We start from the raw sequence: 17576 nt of genomic DNA on the forward strand, positions 1-17576 counted from the left end.
TTTGCTCTGGGGCAGCTTGGTCGCTCAGTGGTTTGAAAGCCAAACCTAGACACAGGAAGTCCTAGGTTCAATTCTGGCCTCAGACACATCTTAGTTATGTGACCCTGAGCATGTCACAAACCCAGTTGCTTAGCCCTTACTGCTCTTCTGCCTTAGAACAGTATTGACTCTAAGACAGAAGATAATAAGGTTTTTGTTTTTTAAATGCATATTTTCTCTTCAGAAAAACTCTAGTTATGATTTCTCTATAAGAGAAACCAGTCTTCATTTTCCCCTAATGGTTTTTTTTTCTCAACTTATCAATATAGGCAGAATATGGATATAGCAGCACTGGGCTTAAAAGTCTGAGGGACCTCTGATGAGTTCTACTTCAGACAATATTAGATATGTGACTATGGGCAAGTTACAATCTCTTGGGAGCTCCAAGTTTCCTAATCTATAAACATAAATAATATGGAATTAGTTCAAAAAGGAATTCAGCAGGCATGCATGTACTGTTAGGTGAGAGATCATCTGGTAAGGGTTAAAAAAGCATAAGGGTAATTTAGTAACTCACTGCCTGCCAAGAGATACTGAGATAGGTATTTGCCCACTTAATAGCAATGACAGATATGTTGTCTTCCTCAGGCATGTGTCCCAAATGTAAAATGGAATCTTCTAAGACATGTCACAACGAATGACTTCTACCCACATGTGAATATTCACTTGAACACAAATGATACTGCCAGAAGGAACCTAGAGAACATTGCCAAAGATTACCAAGTAGTAGGCAAAATACTGAAGACAATAAAGATGTAGGTGGTGTTCTTATTACTGATGCCCATCTAAGGCAAGGGATATAATACAGTAAAGTACATTTGGGAAATGAATGACTGGTTAAGATAGTATCTGAGAAAGGGATTTCAATTTCTGGGCTACAGTTTGAAATATAGGAACAATAGGAACGGAGTATATTTAATGAGGGGTTATTGTTCATTTCAGTTGTGTCTGACTCTTCTTGACCCTCATTCTAGGTTTTCTTCGCAAAGATAATGGAGTGGTTTGTCATTCCTTTTCCAGCTCATTTTACAGATGAGGGACCTGAGGCAAACAGTTAAATGACTTGCCCAAGGTCACACAGCTAATAGGTATCTAAGGCCAGATGTGAATTAAGGAAGGTAAGTCCTCCTGATGCCAAACCCAGTACTCTATCCACTGTGCCACCTAGCTTCCCTAATAGGAGCTGTTATAGGAATCTATTTGCCCAAGGTCTTGAAAATCTTATCAAAACAGCTTTAAACTTTAAGAAAAAAGGGTAGGGAGGGTAAAAAAACACAAGCTCAGAAGACCACAAAATACAAAAAAGAAGCAAAAAATAATGATCTAAATGTATACAAATGTACATGATGGAAGGAAAATAAATAACTTCACAATAAGTATCACAAACCTCTCACTAAAAACAGTTTTAGAAGGGTATACGTGATTCAAGGGAATTAAGATAGGTAAAAAAAAGCAAAGGGAAGTACCATAAATTGAGAAGCTAATTCATGTGAGGAAATTGAAGGGGGAACAACCACACTCTTCACCCTGGAATTGCAACCAAGGCCCCCTTTCCTGCAGCTTAAGACACTAGTGCTTCTTCCTGTTGTGAACTGTGAGAACCAGGACTCCTACTCCCCTTTTAGGGGGCAAATGCTTGTGCTCCTCTTCGCCCTGGAAATGTATATGGGCAATTTGACAGGGTCCTGCACCTAGTGACAGACAAGGATCCTCTGTAATCTCTTTCTGACCAGCTGTCCAACCTCTTTACCACCTCTGGTTTGAGACCAAGTAATCTGGTCCAAGAGAGCTTCCTACTGCTGTTATCAGTCATCTCTAAGGTCTGCTGGCCAGTAGTGCTACCACTCTAAACCAGCCCAAACCCTGGTGTCACAAGCCCCTCCTACTGACCATCTAAGTTGACATAGGCTAGTAAAATGTCTCACTCTGGCCTTTGTTGACTCTGCAACTCCAGAATTCAATTTGAGGCATTAAAGTTGTTTAGAAGGGGTTGCTGAAAGAGTTCAGCTGAGTTGTTGCCTCTTCTCCACTATCTTAGTTCAACCGCTAATAATTTCTCAATGTGTCTTAATGATTTCAACTTTCAAAATACAGAGGAACCAACAAAGAGAAAGTCTATTCTAGATTTGGTTTTCCCCAACAGGGAAGAACTAGTTGCTTTAGTAGAAATAATGGGAACCCAAGGGGTGAGTAATAATTCCATCTTAGAATATATAGCAAAGAAGAAAGTCAGACATATTGGCATGCCTCCTAGATTTTAGCATAGTACATTTCAAAAGTTTGAGAGGAAAGACATATTAAAATTCTATGGGCTAAACTCTAGAGAGGAAGTTAGCCCACAAAAGATGGGAAGCTTAAGAATCTGAAAACACAAAGAGAAAGGACATTTTGATAAAGAAAAGAAAAGAAAGTGTCTGAAAAGATACCAATATGGACATACAGGCAACTCCATGACCAACTCAGATTAAGTCATATATAGAAAACAGAATAAGTTAACAAGAGGAATATATAGGCATAATATAGAACTTGTAAGAAGACTGTCAGGTTGCTAAAGCTCTAAATAAGCTAAGACTGGTAGGGGAAGCTAAAGGTAACATTTTAAATATATTGGAGAAAAGAAGATTGTAAAAAAGGAGAATACTTGTTCAAGAGTTAAGTGGTGCCATGATCAACAGATAATAATTTGGGGGAGGGGGATCAATGATTAGCTACATATTTTGCTTCTGTTATCTCTTCCAGGAAGAACAAACCTACTATACAACAGAATAAAAATGGCTAATAGGAAACTGAGTAAAAAAAAAAAAGCACCTACCTGCCCTGAATCAATTCAAGTCACCTGATCCAAATGAACTATACCATCAAGTAAAGCTGGCCATTAGATATCTCAAGGGCCACAGAAAACAGGGATGGGCCAAAGGACAAATATCTCATCTCCATGCAGACCTAGGGGCAATGAGTGGAAGTTGCAGGTGAATTATTAAGCTGCGTGTCAGGTTATATTAATTGATGGAAAGTGAGCAGAATCAAGAGGACAATTTATACAGTAACAAGAGTTTTCTTTTTCTTTGAATGGGGGCTGGGGTAGAAAAGAGATGAGGAGCAAGTGTACTTATGACCTCCCCTCCCAGAAAAAAGACAACAAAACAGAGAGAAAGTTGGAAAGAAATATAATCATATAAGTTCTGAAAGTTACATGCTGAATTTAGCCTAATTTTAATTTATTTAAAAGAATTTAATTAAAATATTAGTTAATAAAAAGAATTTAAAAGAAAAGCAAGTTATAGACATAATAGAGGTACAATTTTACAAACTGTTCTGAAAGGCACATGAAAATGCTCATTTTTATGAAAGTTTAAAGCCAGAATAAAAATAAATGATTTCTTAAAAGGGGAGGGGGTATTTGTCAAAACATTAGTAAAAGATGAAATCTTCAAGGGTGTTGGCTACAATAACTACCAACCAAAACAACAGTCTGTTAGACATAAACATTTATTAAGCACCTGCCTCTTGCCAGGAACTGTCCAAAGTTCTGGGGATACAAATACAAATAGATACAGATAGTACCTGCTGCTTTCAAGGAGCTTACAATCTAATGAGGCAAAAAAACACAAAAAGAAGCTCTAAAGGGGGGGGATGGTACTCGGGTACAGAAGCATGGTGGAAATGTCCAAAGAAGTCCAAAAGAATACAACCAAATGGAAACTGAGATGAATAAATTGGGCTCTCTTCTTAAATGGAGGCTTGATTCTCCAATCAAAGAAAGTATTGATGAAATATTGAGTACTATAGGCTGGTCTGATCTAGTAGGATAAGGAGATTTCTCAATGAGGTTTCAAGGAACAAAATGGAATAGTCAAAAAAGGGGCATTTTTTTTAAAAGAGATTGCTGGCTGGGACCCCTTCCTCAAATGGAGATTTTGAAATTCATGGATCAAAGATTTTCCTTCCAGAAAGTATAAAAAAAAAAAGATAACTGAATGAACTAAATTACATCATATTTGGTCAAGTAACGTATTACTATGCTCAAAAGCACAGAATGGTCTCTGCCCTAGGAAAAGCTCAAAACTCAAATACCACTCTCTCTATAATCCAACTTCTCAAAGAGAAAAAAACATTCTTTTTAGTAATGGGAACAAACAAATGAGATCTCTCTTCCCTCCCCATCCTTTCTGTGAAACCTGGGTATGTTCTAGTTCAGTGGTAAAAGGAAAATTAGAATCAACAAAGCAAACCTCACGGCTATATCATAGTCTCTTTTGGGGGGGTGGTGTTTCAATTTAGAAGGTGGGATAGATTTGGCTTTCTATCTTTTTTCACTCTCCTCAATATGATGTAGCTTAGAATTGCTTGAACATGGTTGCCATAGCAGGGACTACTCCAGGTGAGCCTGAGTCAGAATCTTAAAATTTCCTCTTTTGCTTGCTTTCTTTCCCTGAGAAGAGGGGACTAAACAGTGATCCCAAGAGATGGACTTTTTAGAAATGAATGGAATTCAGGCCTTCCTAATGGTAGATAAACAATCAGTGGTGCCTCTGACAGCTACTATGACATTTTTGGAGATGACCACTGAAAGAAAAAATGAACATAATCCAAGTTTTGGGTTGGCCTTTAAGGGAATTCAAACAAAGAGCCAGATGAATTTATTAGTTCTGAAAAATATATAGTTTTAGTGTATCAAAAAAAGGTTCTGAGAAGCCATAACTATATTCTTTTTTCTGAAAATACTTAGAACTTCTCTTATGATACCATACTTAAAAAAAAATTAGTTCAGCAAATATACAAATAGAAACTATTATATTTCAGTTAACTATACTGGTGCTAAGGATATAAATATAAAAGTGAAACAATCTCTGCCCTCAAGGAGCTCAGTATACCAGAGCATAAAATATGCTCAAAGATAAGTCAATACAAGCGATACAAAAAATATATAATAGAGAGAAGGCATTAATAACTGAGAGAATCAGTAACGGTTTCTTATAGAAATGAAGAGGCACTTGAAGTAAACTCTGAAAGCAAGGCAACCTGAGGAACAAAGGGTGACATATATCAGCTGAATCAAACATATGACACCACTTCTCCTTATACCACAATAAGACTCACAGCCATGACCCAGGAATATATTGTGGAGAAAGGGCCAGCCAAGGTAGAGTAGATTTTGATTATGAGTTCCTTGAGGGCAGGAACCTTTTCTATCCCTAGCATTTAATGTCCTGGCACACAGATGCTTAAAAAATGTTTACTGACTACTTTTAGTAGCATGGGTCCTTCTGGACAGAGAAACAAGAAGTAGCATGTGTGAATAAACCCAGTCACCTCTTTTGAGACACCAACAGAGAGAGACCAAGAGCCAGAACTCAAGAGCTCTAGGAATAACAATGGGTTCCTCCTCTCCCTCCCTCAGATCCTTCCCAGACCACCATCCTTGCTTCCTAAGCTAGGACCCCAAAGCTATCATTGAAGGGGTGGAGAAAGGGTCTAGTTTCCTTATAACCAGAAACAACAATCTTTGACTACCAGTAACAAGGTAAAACGAAATAAGAGTCCTGGGAATGCCAGTGCCCCCCAGATGGGTCTCCTTCTAACCTCACCCCTAAAGCCATAATCCAATGCCAATGGAGGCAATCCCTAGCAACCACTTCTCCAGCTCCTCAGCAATCAGTTACTGACAATCCAGAAAATAAAGGTGATTGACACCAAGGTCCTTAGTACTGTCAAATGGTTCTAAATCAGAAGTAATGATTTTGTCATGGAAACATTATTAAAGAAAGTGCATTGCCATCTGCATTGAAGCTATTCTACAAAGATCATAAGATCTTCCATCTGGACATGTAGTTGAAACTTCCTAATCAGTTGTCTCCACTATTAGAATGTGAGCTCCTTGAGAGCAGTGTCTTCGCTTTTCAATTTGTATCCTCCATGCTTTGTACATAGTATGTAGTGAATGCTGTTCCATTCTAAAGTTCCAAGTTCTAAAAGGCAGAAATGAGAAATTAGAACATTCTAGGAACTAGGAACAAGGAACAGCCTGAACAAGGAGACAAAGGTTAGATATGAAATGTAATGAAATGGGAAGTAGTAAGTTATCCAGTGAGGCTAAAGTAAAGGCATAATTCCATATCCATTGGGTCGGCATCCACTGCTTTAAGGTACACCCTTCTCCCCTCAATTCTCCCCATCACCACCACCCTTAACAAGTAGGCATTTGTTGATCTTGTTTCAGCCAGGTCTTGGCTAAAAGTAAGTCTTGAACATATCCCCCATGGACACAGGAGTCTTCTTATACAGAATTTCAGGGAGAGAATGGTATAATCAATCTGGAAAGACAGACTAGAACTATATTAAGAAGGGCTTTAACATCAAAGAGAAGAGTTTGTATTTTAATCTAAAGGCAATGGGAAGCCACTGAGGTTTGTTAAGCAAAGGAGTGTCATCACTCCCTTCAATATAGGGATATCAATTTAGTAGGTATGTGGAAGATATATTATAAAAGGGAATAATTTGAGTGAGGGAGATCAATTAGGAAGTTAATGCAATAATCTAGGCAGAAAGTGATGAGGCCCTGACCTGAGGTGGTTTTGGTGCAAGAGAAGGGGGTAGATGTTAAAGAAGTTTAGGGGATGAAGTCACCAAGACTGGCAAGTAATTGGTGAAGAAGTGTGAAAAAGAGAAGAGTGAGGATGACTCTAGTTTCAAATATGGATAAATGAAGAATGAATGGTGGTACATTCAAAATAAAAAGGGAAGTATGTTTTGAGGGAAGGATGTTGGGTTTGAGAAGCTTATGATAAACTGAGATGGAGATGTTGGGCAGGCAGTTGCAGGCAGGAGACTAGAACTTAAAGATAAAAGATCTAGATAACAGGGAATCATTTGCACAAAGCGATAGATAAATTCATGGGAGCTGATGAGATCACTAAGAGAGTGTAGGTAGAAAAATGAGAAGGGCAAAATCTCTTAAGGTACAACCTCATGTAATGTTTGGGACATGGGTGATATCTTACAATGAAGACCAAGAGGAACTTACAATGGAGACCAAGAAGAACCTGTCTGACAGGTAAGAAGAGAAACACAACAGAAGAGTATCACAAAAATTAAAGGAGGAGCAAAGGTGGAGGGTCTAAACCTTCAAGAGTATCAAAGGTCAAAGAGTGGCCAATAACAATGACATGTGAGAAAAAGCTGCTGAATTCATAGAATATTAGGAAAAAAATTTAAGTCAGAGGTGACTTTGGAAAGAATAAGTGATGTCAGAATGCAAGACTGTAAAGTGAGTTGAGAAAGTAGAAGCAAAAGCAAAGGCATGTTTTTCTAGAGATTTGGTTGTGAAAGGGAAAGGAGATTGATTTTTCTATTAGAATTGTAAGCTTCACAAGGGCAGGTATCCATTCTAAGTATTTTTTGTATTCCTCACAGTGCCCAAAAAAGGAAAAAGTAGCTCAATGGTAACCTCCTTTTAGCAACATAGACTGGCAATCATTCAGCAACTTATTTTTAACTGAGTAGTGAGAAGGAAGAAATACAAAGTTAAGTGACTTGCTCAGGGTCTCAAAGTCAGGCAGAACTTGATCTTAAGTATTCCTGAAAAGAGACCAGTTATCTAGCCACTATTCCAGGTTGTCTTTTATCTGCCAAGCAGACAGGAACTAAATAAATATTTGTTAAAGGAAGCACCTGGTCTTTGTAACATGGTTTTATTAAAATAAGATTAATGTGAGTATACAATAGCAAAGTACTTTACAAAGTATTATTAATAGTGTCCAGAAAAGATATATCTATGGTAAAAAAAAATACAGTGAAATACTACTTAGGAATTATTTTTCATTACTGTTCCCTATCCTAAGTTTAGGTAAGAAGTGACTTTTAATTTTGAGTTTAAATATTCTATAAACTAAATGTATTAAAGACCCATTACAGTGTCTATAGTCATATTACTATATATACATACATACTAGACAATGAGAATGGGCAAGACAGGTGTCATACATTAACTTAAATTCCAACAAATTTTCTGAGCTCCTATTAAGTATAAGACACTTTGTTATGGAGATACTGAACATACAAAGATGAGAAAAAACTCTCAATGAGTTTAGTCTACTGAGAACAGAAATATCAATATACTTTGAGGATCTATGATTCCATCAAGTACAAGGGTTCTTATTGTGGGGCTAATGAATGTTTTAAAAAATATTTTAGTACTTCTATTTCAACAAAAATTGGTTTCCAATGTAATTCTTTGCATTTATAATGAAGAACCAAGTGGTGTGAAGTACCAGACCTGGAGTAATGAAGACTTGAGTTCAAATCCATCCTTAAACACTTACTAGCTGTGATCCTGAGCTGGTCACTTAATCTGTTTGCCTCTCCTCTGTAAAATGCCTATAATAATAGCACCTACCTATCAGGGTCATTTTAAGAACCAAAAGACAATAATTGCAAAACACTTAAGCACAATGTCTAGCCAATAGAAAGTGCTATATAAATGTTATTATTGTTTTATTTTATGCATTTTAAAGCACTGAGGTCAAAGAGCTTCATCAAATTGCCAAAGGGGTGCATGACACACAAAAAAAGAACTTCTGCATTAACATGAAGCAGTCACTGGGGAAAAGTGGTAGGCAATGTAGTATCTTCTGAGAAAAAGACAGATTTCAATTACTATTAGGTGGTAAAAAGGACATACAGAAGAACTCTGAAAAAAATGTGCAGTTTAAAGGGAGTTCTTTTGACAGCAAAAGGATTTTTAAAAGGTGTCTTAGAGTGCATAGAGACTATCTACAATCAACTATCATTATAATTTATAGTAGACATTTCAAAGGCCTAAGAGGATACCCAATGTCAGGTAAACCCCAATACTGTTTCAATGAGATATTAATGAGCTCATGTCACAAAGGATAACAAAGCCTTTTTTAAGTACTTTTGTAGAAAGAACCCACAACAACAATAGCATAAAAGTACATAATTCATTAAAGTACTTAATAAATGTTTATTAAAACTAGTGAAACTATAGAAAGAATTCTCAAGGAGTTTGCCCAGAGGGCAATTTTAGATAAGTAGCAGTAAAGTAGGAGTTTGGGAAGTAAACTGAAGGACTTACCAGCAGCCATAAAGCTAAATGAGTTTTTATTTCTTTTGAACATGTTCCCTACCCCCCCCCCCCCCACACACACACACACACGCAAAATTCTGTTGACTGATTTTTCAGTAAGAGGAATTAAAATGCACCTTTGCCTAAGGCTAAAATGAAAGAGCAATTCAGGATAATTATCCTTCAAAATTATTAGTTCTAAGCCAACTCAAAAATTATCTATTTTTAAAGGAAATTTAAGGTTTTAAAAAATTTAAGTTTTATAATGCATATCACATGAAATAAAAAACTATTGAACTTTCCAATAAGTCAAGAGTCTTTCTGTACAACTCAAGAGTCAGTCAGTGACTCTGGTAGAAGACCTGAGAGGTGGTATGCCTTTGTGTCTGTGTGTGTGTCTCTCTCTGTACATTTTGGGGGGCATTTGTCTCAGGTCAAGACTGGAGAAGTGTCCCACATTTATTTCTCAATAAATATATTGCATTTTAAAGATGGGTTTTCCAAGTTTTTTTTTTTAATCGTGGTTAAAGAGGGTGTACCTTAGATATTTTCAAGGTCCCCTTAAATTTCCATAAACCTGCTGAAATTTGATAATCACATGGTCATGAACTATAATGAATTGTAACCTTCAACTTAACATTTGATTTGTAAGATAAGTTCATTACTATTCAGTTTAATTAAATAAGCACTTATTAAATACCTTATTTATAATCCAAGGCTCAGCTGCAAGGACAAAAATTGAAAAAGTCCTTAACCTCAAAAAGCTTGCTCTATACTAAGCAATACCTGAAAACTAATAAGTGAAGGATATTTTGAAAGAGATCTACTAACATTAGGATTAGGAAAGTTTTCCCCACTGGATGATATATGAGGTAAGAAAATTAGGAATACTATAAGAAATTATATCCTAAGAAGTCATAGGAAGCCACTGAAGATTCTTAAATAGGGAAGTAATATGCTCAAACTTATGACTTTGGAAAATTACTCTGACAGCTAGTCAGAATATAGAACGTAGATGAGAGAAAGTGAGGGCATTAAAGTGGAGCCACATTCCAGAAAAGTGGTTTAGACACAGAATCACTAAGGCTAGTCAACTATTTTGATATATTATCTTGTACATGTCATAGAACAAATTATTTGGAGACAAGTACTATTTTAGTTCTGTCTTTGTATGGCCAGGATCTAGCATGGCTCTGTGCACATAGTAGGTACAGTCAACAGTGTTTTTGGAACCTCCAAGTTTGCCCCAGTCCCTGGGGAACTTGCCTTAAGGGAAGTCCCAGACTGACCTAGACTGACTGAACAATAAACTTTAAAGTATTTAATGATCCCAATTTAGGTAAGATTGGTATATAATCAAATCCTTAAGTACCCTTTGTATCAGAGACCTCTTCCTAGATAGCCCAGCCCCTGGCTGGAATCATCCTTTTGTATCCATAGTAAAGTATCAGCTTCTCCCTGAAGATCCAGCGGGACTCTACATTTCCTAGGGCCCATTGTAAAGCTAATCAGTCATACTTCCCTGCCTTTTATTCCCCCCAAAAGTATAAGATCCCCAAGTTCTATTGCTCTTTGGAAAAAATCATCTTTGGCAGTGTGTTTTCCCAGAGACACTGTTCCCCGAATCCCAGAGACACTGTTCCCCGAATCCCAGAGCTTTGGCTTTGTGTGGTGGCCAAATCTTGAGCATTGTCTCTTGTATTGATTAAAGACTTTCTGACAACTTTAGTGGTTCTGTGCTTTTCAAAGTTGACAGTACTAAAGTTGAATTTAACCAAAATGGGAACTTGGAGCTCAAGAAAGAGATTAAGGCTTGGCATGTAAATCTGGGAGTTAACTGCAAAGAAATAATTATACCCAGAGAAGAAGATGAAAAAAATCAAGAATGAAGGCACAGAAAGAGAAGTCCTACCAGAACAAGGTCATAGGATCACTTATGCTTAGCTCTGGGTACATGAATGGCAATCCTAGTAAAAGCTATCAAGAGCTAGCCAAGAACACTGAAAAAGAATGGTCACACAGAGAAGAATCTAGAAGGCTCAGAGAAGAGAGTGGTTTATTTTTCATCAGGAGAGGTAATCTATACCACTTGCCATTGTGAGTGGAATAACTGCACCCTGTGGGCCTAATCTTTTTGTCTCATACTTGCCTTCTCTTTTTGTCCTTTCAGTCACGTCAAACTTAACTATTCTTGACCCCATTTGGCGTTTTCTTGGCAAAAATACTGCAATGGTTTGCCATTTCCTTCTCTAGCTCATTTTACAGATGAGGAAACAAGAGACAATATTAAGCGACTTGCCCAGGGTCACATAGCTAATAAGTCTTGAGGTCAGACATGAACTCCAGAAGATGAGTTACCTTGACTCCAGGACTGGCAATCTATGCACTACACTACTGTGTTGCCTCTTTTTGTCCTGCTCTCCCGCTTAGTATGCCCAACAGAAGAATCCATAAGTAATGCTTAGCTTGTCTGGTGTCACTCAAACCTAAAGAGCTACTCCTTTTTGTTAGTTCATTAACAATTATAAATATGCTTTCCTGAGCCCAGAAACAGAAAAAAATAATACAGTTTTGGTTTTATACCTATTTCTTTGAATTAAGTGGCTCACCTATAAAATAGGCATAACAGAAATATTAGAATTGTAAAATTCAGAAAGTTCATTCAAAGATATAACATATCAAATAAACCCAGAGAAGTTCCTGCCATGTATGTCTAAAAGAACCAGTTAAAACTAGGAGCAGGCAATTCCAGCTCATATTTATATAGTGATTTAAGATTTACATAGCACTATACATACTTTATCTTGTTTCATCACTTTAAGTATACATATTAAGGTTTCAGGTATAAAAGAAACAAGATGATAAGAAGCTTTATGTAGGGATTAAGAAACCCAGGTGCAATAAGAGCGGAAAAGTCAAGAGGAAAGGTTAAAAAAAGAGCCTAAAACCTATAGGAAGAAAGAGCCACAGACTAACTGGAGAGAAAAGAAATCCAGACTTCTTCAAGCAATGTTTCATTAACCAAAAAGCAAACTCCATCTGTCACCATCATAAGCCACTTATGGCTTATGGCCATGACCCTACAATACACCTGTGGTACAAAATGAATACAAGAACCACATCTCAAAAAATTGGAACAGCATTTCATATCACTTAACTAAAACCTAACATTTTAATCAATAAAATCAGAATAATTTCTGCTTGACAAGAGACAAAGCTCAATGACTTTTTAATGGTCAACATTAGAGAAATAATGCAGATGGCATTAGAATTTGTCTATTCCAGACTTCTGTTAGTTTACTCAAATAGACCTCTTGGTCTTAACAACCTTTTCTTATAATATTTTCCTATGTTAGATGTTAAAATCCTATTTTTATATTTTAGCTATTATATCCTTTGTTCACCCAGGTTGAGAACTTTGAGAGTTATCCTCAACTATTTACCATTTTTATCCAATAAGTTGCTAAGGCTTGTCAATTCTACCTCCACAGCCTCTCTTGTTTCTTACCTATTGCATCTACTTATATCACCAATTCAATTCAGGACCTGATCACCTTTTCCCTGATCCAGGCCATTGTCCACATAGCTGCCAAATTGATATTCCTAAAGTACTTTAGTCTGACCATGCCAATCCTTTACTTAATAAGCTCAAGTGGTTCTATTGCCTCTAAGATAAAATACAAATTCTTCATTTGGTACTTAAAAGTCCTTCACAATCTAGCTCTAGCTTACCTTCCCAGGCTTACTGCACATTAATCCCTTTCAGGAACTCTACATTCCAGTCTAAGTGACCTACTTGCTGTTTCCCATACAGGATATTCCATCTCCCACCTCAATCTCTGCAAATGCTTTGTCCCAAGTTTAGAATGCATCCCTCTACTCCAGCCTCTTAAAATCCCAATCTAGACTTAGCATCACTTGCTCCAGGGCCCAGTCTCCTATAGTTAGTGGCCATCCCTCCAACCAGTCATCCAAACTAAAAACTTTGTGTTTGTTACATATTTTCTAATTACTTATATGTATGTGTTTTTCTGCTCTCTTTCCTTCTCCCCTTCCTCAAAAGAATATAAGTTCGGAAGAGCAGAAGCTAAAACAAATTGTTGTCTTTTTATTTCGAGGATGCCTGGCATACACTAGGCCTTAACAAATTTTGACAAATGAATTTCACAGACACATATTGCTTTATGGAGTAGAAAGCACTTTCTTTTCAACAATTTCATAAGTACAAAACTTGCTCCCATTTCATATGTAAGTAAACCAAGGAATGTAAAAGCAACTTAATGTGATTCACAAAATTAATATTTGATTCTATAACAATACTGTTACAAAAACCCCTCCCATGAAGATAGGAGATACTAAGGAAAACAGAGACAAATTGGCTCAATAAGTAAACCCTAAGAGTGTGTAGAATCAGAAAGAGAACTATGAGATTTTAATGTATGTATGCTACTCAGAAATAAGTACATTATATTCTATTAAATAAATGCAAAAAGAAACCCTTTTAGGATATGGTAATTAAAAGTGGCTAATGTGCCTAATAGCCCTAAACATAGCATAAGCTAAATAAATATTTGCTGAATGACTTAGTGCATATTTCTAAATGAACTGAAGGAAATGAGAATTAATTAATCAGAATTACTCACAGAACAGTGTCACAATTCTTAAAGGATAACTGAAAATTTATTTTTTTAATTACCAAAAATTTTTTTCCATTATGCAAGTCAGTCCACCAAAAAGGAAGGAACTACAGCCTTGCCAATTAGACCTGAGTTCAAGTCACACTTCTGATATGAACTTAATTGTGTGACTTTGGACAAGTCACCTAAGTTCTTTGCTCTATACAACTCTTGGACTCTAAATTACATTGGCAAAGGGGGTAAAAATTCACTTTAAGAAAAACAAAAAACCCACAAGAGCTTTTCAGACTTATAAAATGAATGCCAAAGATCCCAATTTAGAAAAAAAAATTTTAAATCAAAATGAAAAATCATTACATAAAGCTAGAGTCCTTCCAATAAAAAAAAGTGTAGCTCTAAATGACAGATATATGATACATGATCATCTCTTCAAAAAGAGGAAGTACAAAAGTATTCTTTAAATTAAAAGATAGTCAAGTTCATTCTCATTTGGAAAATATTATAAATTCCCTAACAGAGATGAACCGGTAGTGGCAATCCAAAACATGAAATAACCCAAAAATATTTTATAATTGGCTTTGGAATACATCTTGTATATGAATACACACACAGAGGAAAGTCTTGTCTTTCTATGACCTTGGGTAAGTCACTAGATTGTGAACTTTAGTTTTTCATCAGTAAAATGTTAAGAGTTGAACTGATTATCTCTGGAGTTCAGTTTTAATGTCATGATTCTACCTATTAAATGCTTGTTTTACCTACCTTACAGTGTTATGAAAATAAGTTGGATAACGTAAAGCATTTAGTATCAATAAAAACTCCTGAAAAACAAGTGTACATACATATATATATAAAAATTTTGTTGGTACATTGTATACATGAGAATTTCTACATTCTTATGAATGTTTGCAGGTTTGCCTACAACTTTTGAATTGTTTGCTTTCATAAGCAGGAACTTCCCTGGTAATAGGCTACTCTTAGCTTAAAGTACAGAATAATACTTTTGTTTCACATAAGCCTCAAAGAAGAACATTATAATTATGAATTATTTTTCAAGTCATTTTTGGAAATTATTCTATTTGCCAGGACATTCTCCCTAAGAAAAACAAATATTAAATATAACATGGAGAACAAAATAATTACCAATTAGTAATTGAAGAAATAGGAAAATATCCTTTGACAATCAACCACTAAACCTCAGAAACCAACTTTTTCCTCAAAAGTTTTTCTTTTGAAGTATTCAACTAAATTTGTGTGGTTTTTTCATATATGTATATACATTCAAGAAGGCATACTGAGTTTTCTAATATCTTACCTTAGTGAAATTTACAAACGTAATGATATACCAGTAATTCTTGTATACATTCTGTTGCCCAATCAAAATTTCAAGTATTATGCAAATGCAAGGTTATTAATATTGAGCTAAGCTTTTGACATTGTGATCCCCTGCTGTTAGACCACATTCAACCTGATTTTAGAAATGCTTTCTAGGGCCCATAGCTACCACCATTTATCTCCCAAGCGTTAGCAATTTCACATCAAGCAGTTAGAAAAAATGCTTCTAAACCTATAGCTATAAAATATTAAAATGTGATAAAAGTGCATTTCAAACATATTTAAACCAACTATAGAGTACTGAAGTGGAAGAATAAAAAATTGTAGGGGCAAATACAGTATTAATCTGGGAAGTAGCTGGGCAAAACCCAAAGAGTGTTAGTTATTAAAAAGTTCCCTTTGGTAACAGTGATTTATAGAAAGTAAAATGCAAACAGGCAGCTATACAATTTACAAATAACGAGTGAGGTTGGGATCCTCTTTAATGAGGAGCTTCTCTATAGCAGAAGCACGCCAAATGTCAAATCCACCTCACAGAACCAAATCCGCCTCTTAAAAGTTTGGGGCACTAACTCAGATTTATGGTTAGACTGTTTCTAAGAGGCAGTTTCTAAATGCAGCTCCTGTCCTGGGTACCGGAGGGCTTTAGCCGCCCCCTCCCCCAAAGTAACCCCTTAAGACAAACGCAGCGCAGCCTTCTCGTCACCGCATCCTTGGCCGGGTGAAACATCTCTTTTCTGCTCGTCTTCGTCCCTCAACCGGCAAGGCCAGGCTCAGGACTCGCTTCCTCTCCCCAGTCGAGTCCACCCACACCCACCCTAACCCCAAACCCAACCCCAAACCCCACCGCGGCCACCGCCGGACCGTGCCCGGACCCTTCCCGACCTTTGCTACCCAGCGCTCGGGTCCTGTCTGCCTGGGGCCCTAGCCAACGTGGCCCGTCCAAGCAGCAGCCCAAGGCTCCCGCGCCGGGGCAGGCAAGCCCACCTCCCTTCCCCGCTGCCGGCCCGCTGGCCTCGCTCTCACCTCCTCCTAGTGCCCAGGCTCCTTCGGCAATCTCATCCACAAGCCGACCCCGTAAGGACGCAGCACCGGCCCCAAGCCCGCGGTCCGCTCCTGGAGCCGCCCATCCCAGCCCCCTGGGGCCGCGTGGGGGGGCGCGGGCGGCACACGCCGGGGCGCGGAGAAGAAGAGGACGCGATCAGCGGCTGCAGCCCCGGAGGGACGAGGCCAGTGGCCGTTAGCGACTCTGAGGGAAGGAAGGAGACAGCGAGGCAGGGGCCAACGGGCGGCGCGCGGCGAGCGAGCACAAGACTCACCGGAGGGGGCCCCGGTGGCGTGGGGCGGCCTCCTCTAGGGGCACCTGCGCCCCAGCCGGACAGGTCCGGGCGGCGCGGCCAGGGTGCGGACGAGTCCGGCTGCCGGCCCCGTCCCGACTTCAGTGACCGTTCGGGCGCCTTCCCGCTTCCTCCTGACGGAGCCTGGGGGCCCCGGCTCCACCGGATGCCCCCCTCTTCCTCGGTCACCTCCCCCTCTCCAAAGGCCCCCCACTCCCTCCTCAGCTTTTTCCCCTCCCCCCCCAACCCCCACCGGAATGGAAAATACCTCCCGGGGCTGAGGGCGGGGGGGAGGGGCGGGAACGAGAATGGGAAGGGGGGAAGGATTGCTGTGAGGGGCAGCATGCCTCGACCAATGGTGGAGGCCACTTTTGAAGGGCGGGACTGTTCCCAGCCAATCGGAAGGTGCGAAGGTGAGGGCCGGCGAAGAGAAGGAGGGAGGAGGGGTGGGCGGGCAAGGGAAACGAGGAGGTCCAGCAGCTCGGGCGCGCGCAGTAAGCGGCTGCCATTTTGGAGTAGGGCAACGGGCAGCTACAGCCTGGTTCGATCAGCGAGGAAGGGAAAGAACTAATCACGTAGAGAGTCAGGATCACATGAGACCGGGAGGCGGCCTCTGGCAAAGTGGAAATGGGAAAGGAAAAAGGATCGCGCATCACGTGGGGCAAAGGAAGTGTCACGTGGGGGGCGGGGTCTGTCCGCGAAGGGGTGGGAGGTCAAGCAGAGGTTAGGATTGGGGGAAGGGGAGAAATGTCAGTCTCTACCTGGAGTGTGCCCTGGAAAGAAAGGGAGGAGGGAATGAGAATTTATGTAGCGACTACCGTATGTCAGGCACTAAGCTAAGAAACTCAAAACTATTATCCCCCTTTAAGTCTCACAACAGTTTTGAGAGATAGAGACTTATTTTCTATTTCACAGTTGAGGAAATTGAGGCAAACAGGCAGATTGTGATCTGTCTAGGGTCACCAAGCTAATAGTCTTAAGCTAGATATTTACACCAGCTGTATGGACCTGGACAAATTACTTAACTTCTGCCTCAGTTTACCCATCTGTAAAAGAAAGATAATAATAGCACCTACCTCCCAGGGTTGTTATAAGGATCAAATAAGATCATTGGAAAGTGACTGGCACTATATAAAGCTTTAC

At 38.8% G+C, this 17576-nt stretch overlaps 1 protein-coding gene across 2 annotated transcripts in view; it reads right to left on the reverse strand.

Moving 5' to 3' along the window:
- SOCS5 (suppressor of cytokine signaling 5) overlaps nt 1–16551 on the reverse strand; it is a 68964-nt gene extending 52413 nt beyond the window's left edge. The window contains exon 1 of one of the 2 annotated variants that reach the window (XM_007476864.3): nt 16416–16551. The gene's annotated coding sequence lies outside the window, so the exon portion shown is untranslated. Of the gene's footprint in view, nt 1–16122; nt 16258–16415 lie in introns of those variants that run through there. The other variant, XM_007476863.3, reaches the window with a different exon arrangement.
- Nucleotides 16552–17576: the final 1025 nt, after the last annotated feature.

Source organism: Monodelphis domestica, chromosome 1 (genome assembly GCF_027887165.1).
Source record: "Monodelphis domestica isolate mMonDom1 chromosome 1, mMonDom1.pri, whole genome shotgun sequence".
NCBI lineage: Eukaryota > Metazoa > Chordata > Mammalia > Didelphimorphia > Didelphidae > Monodelphis > Monodelphis domestica.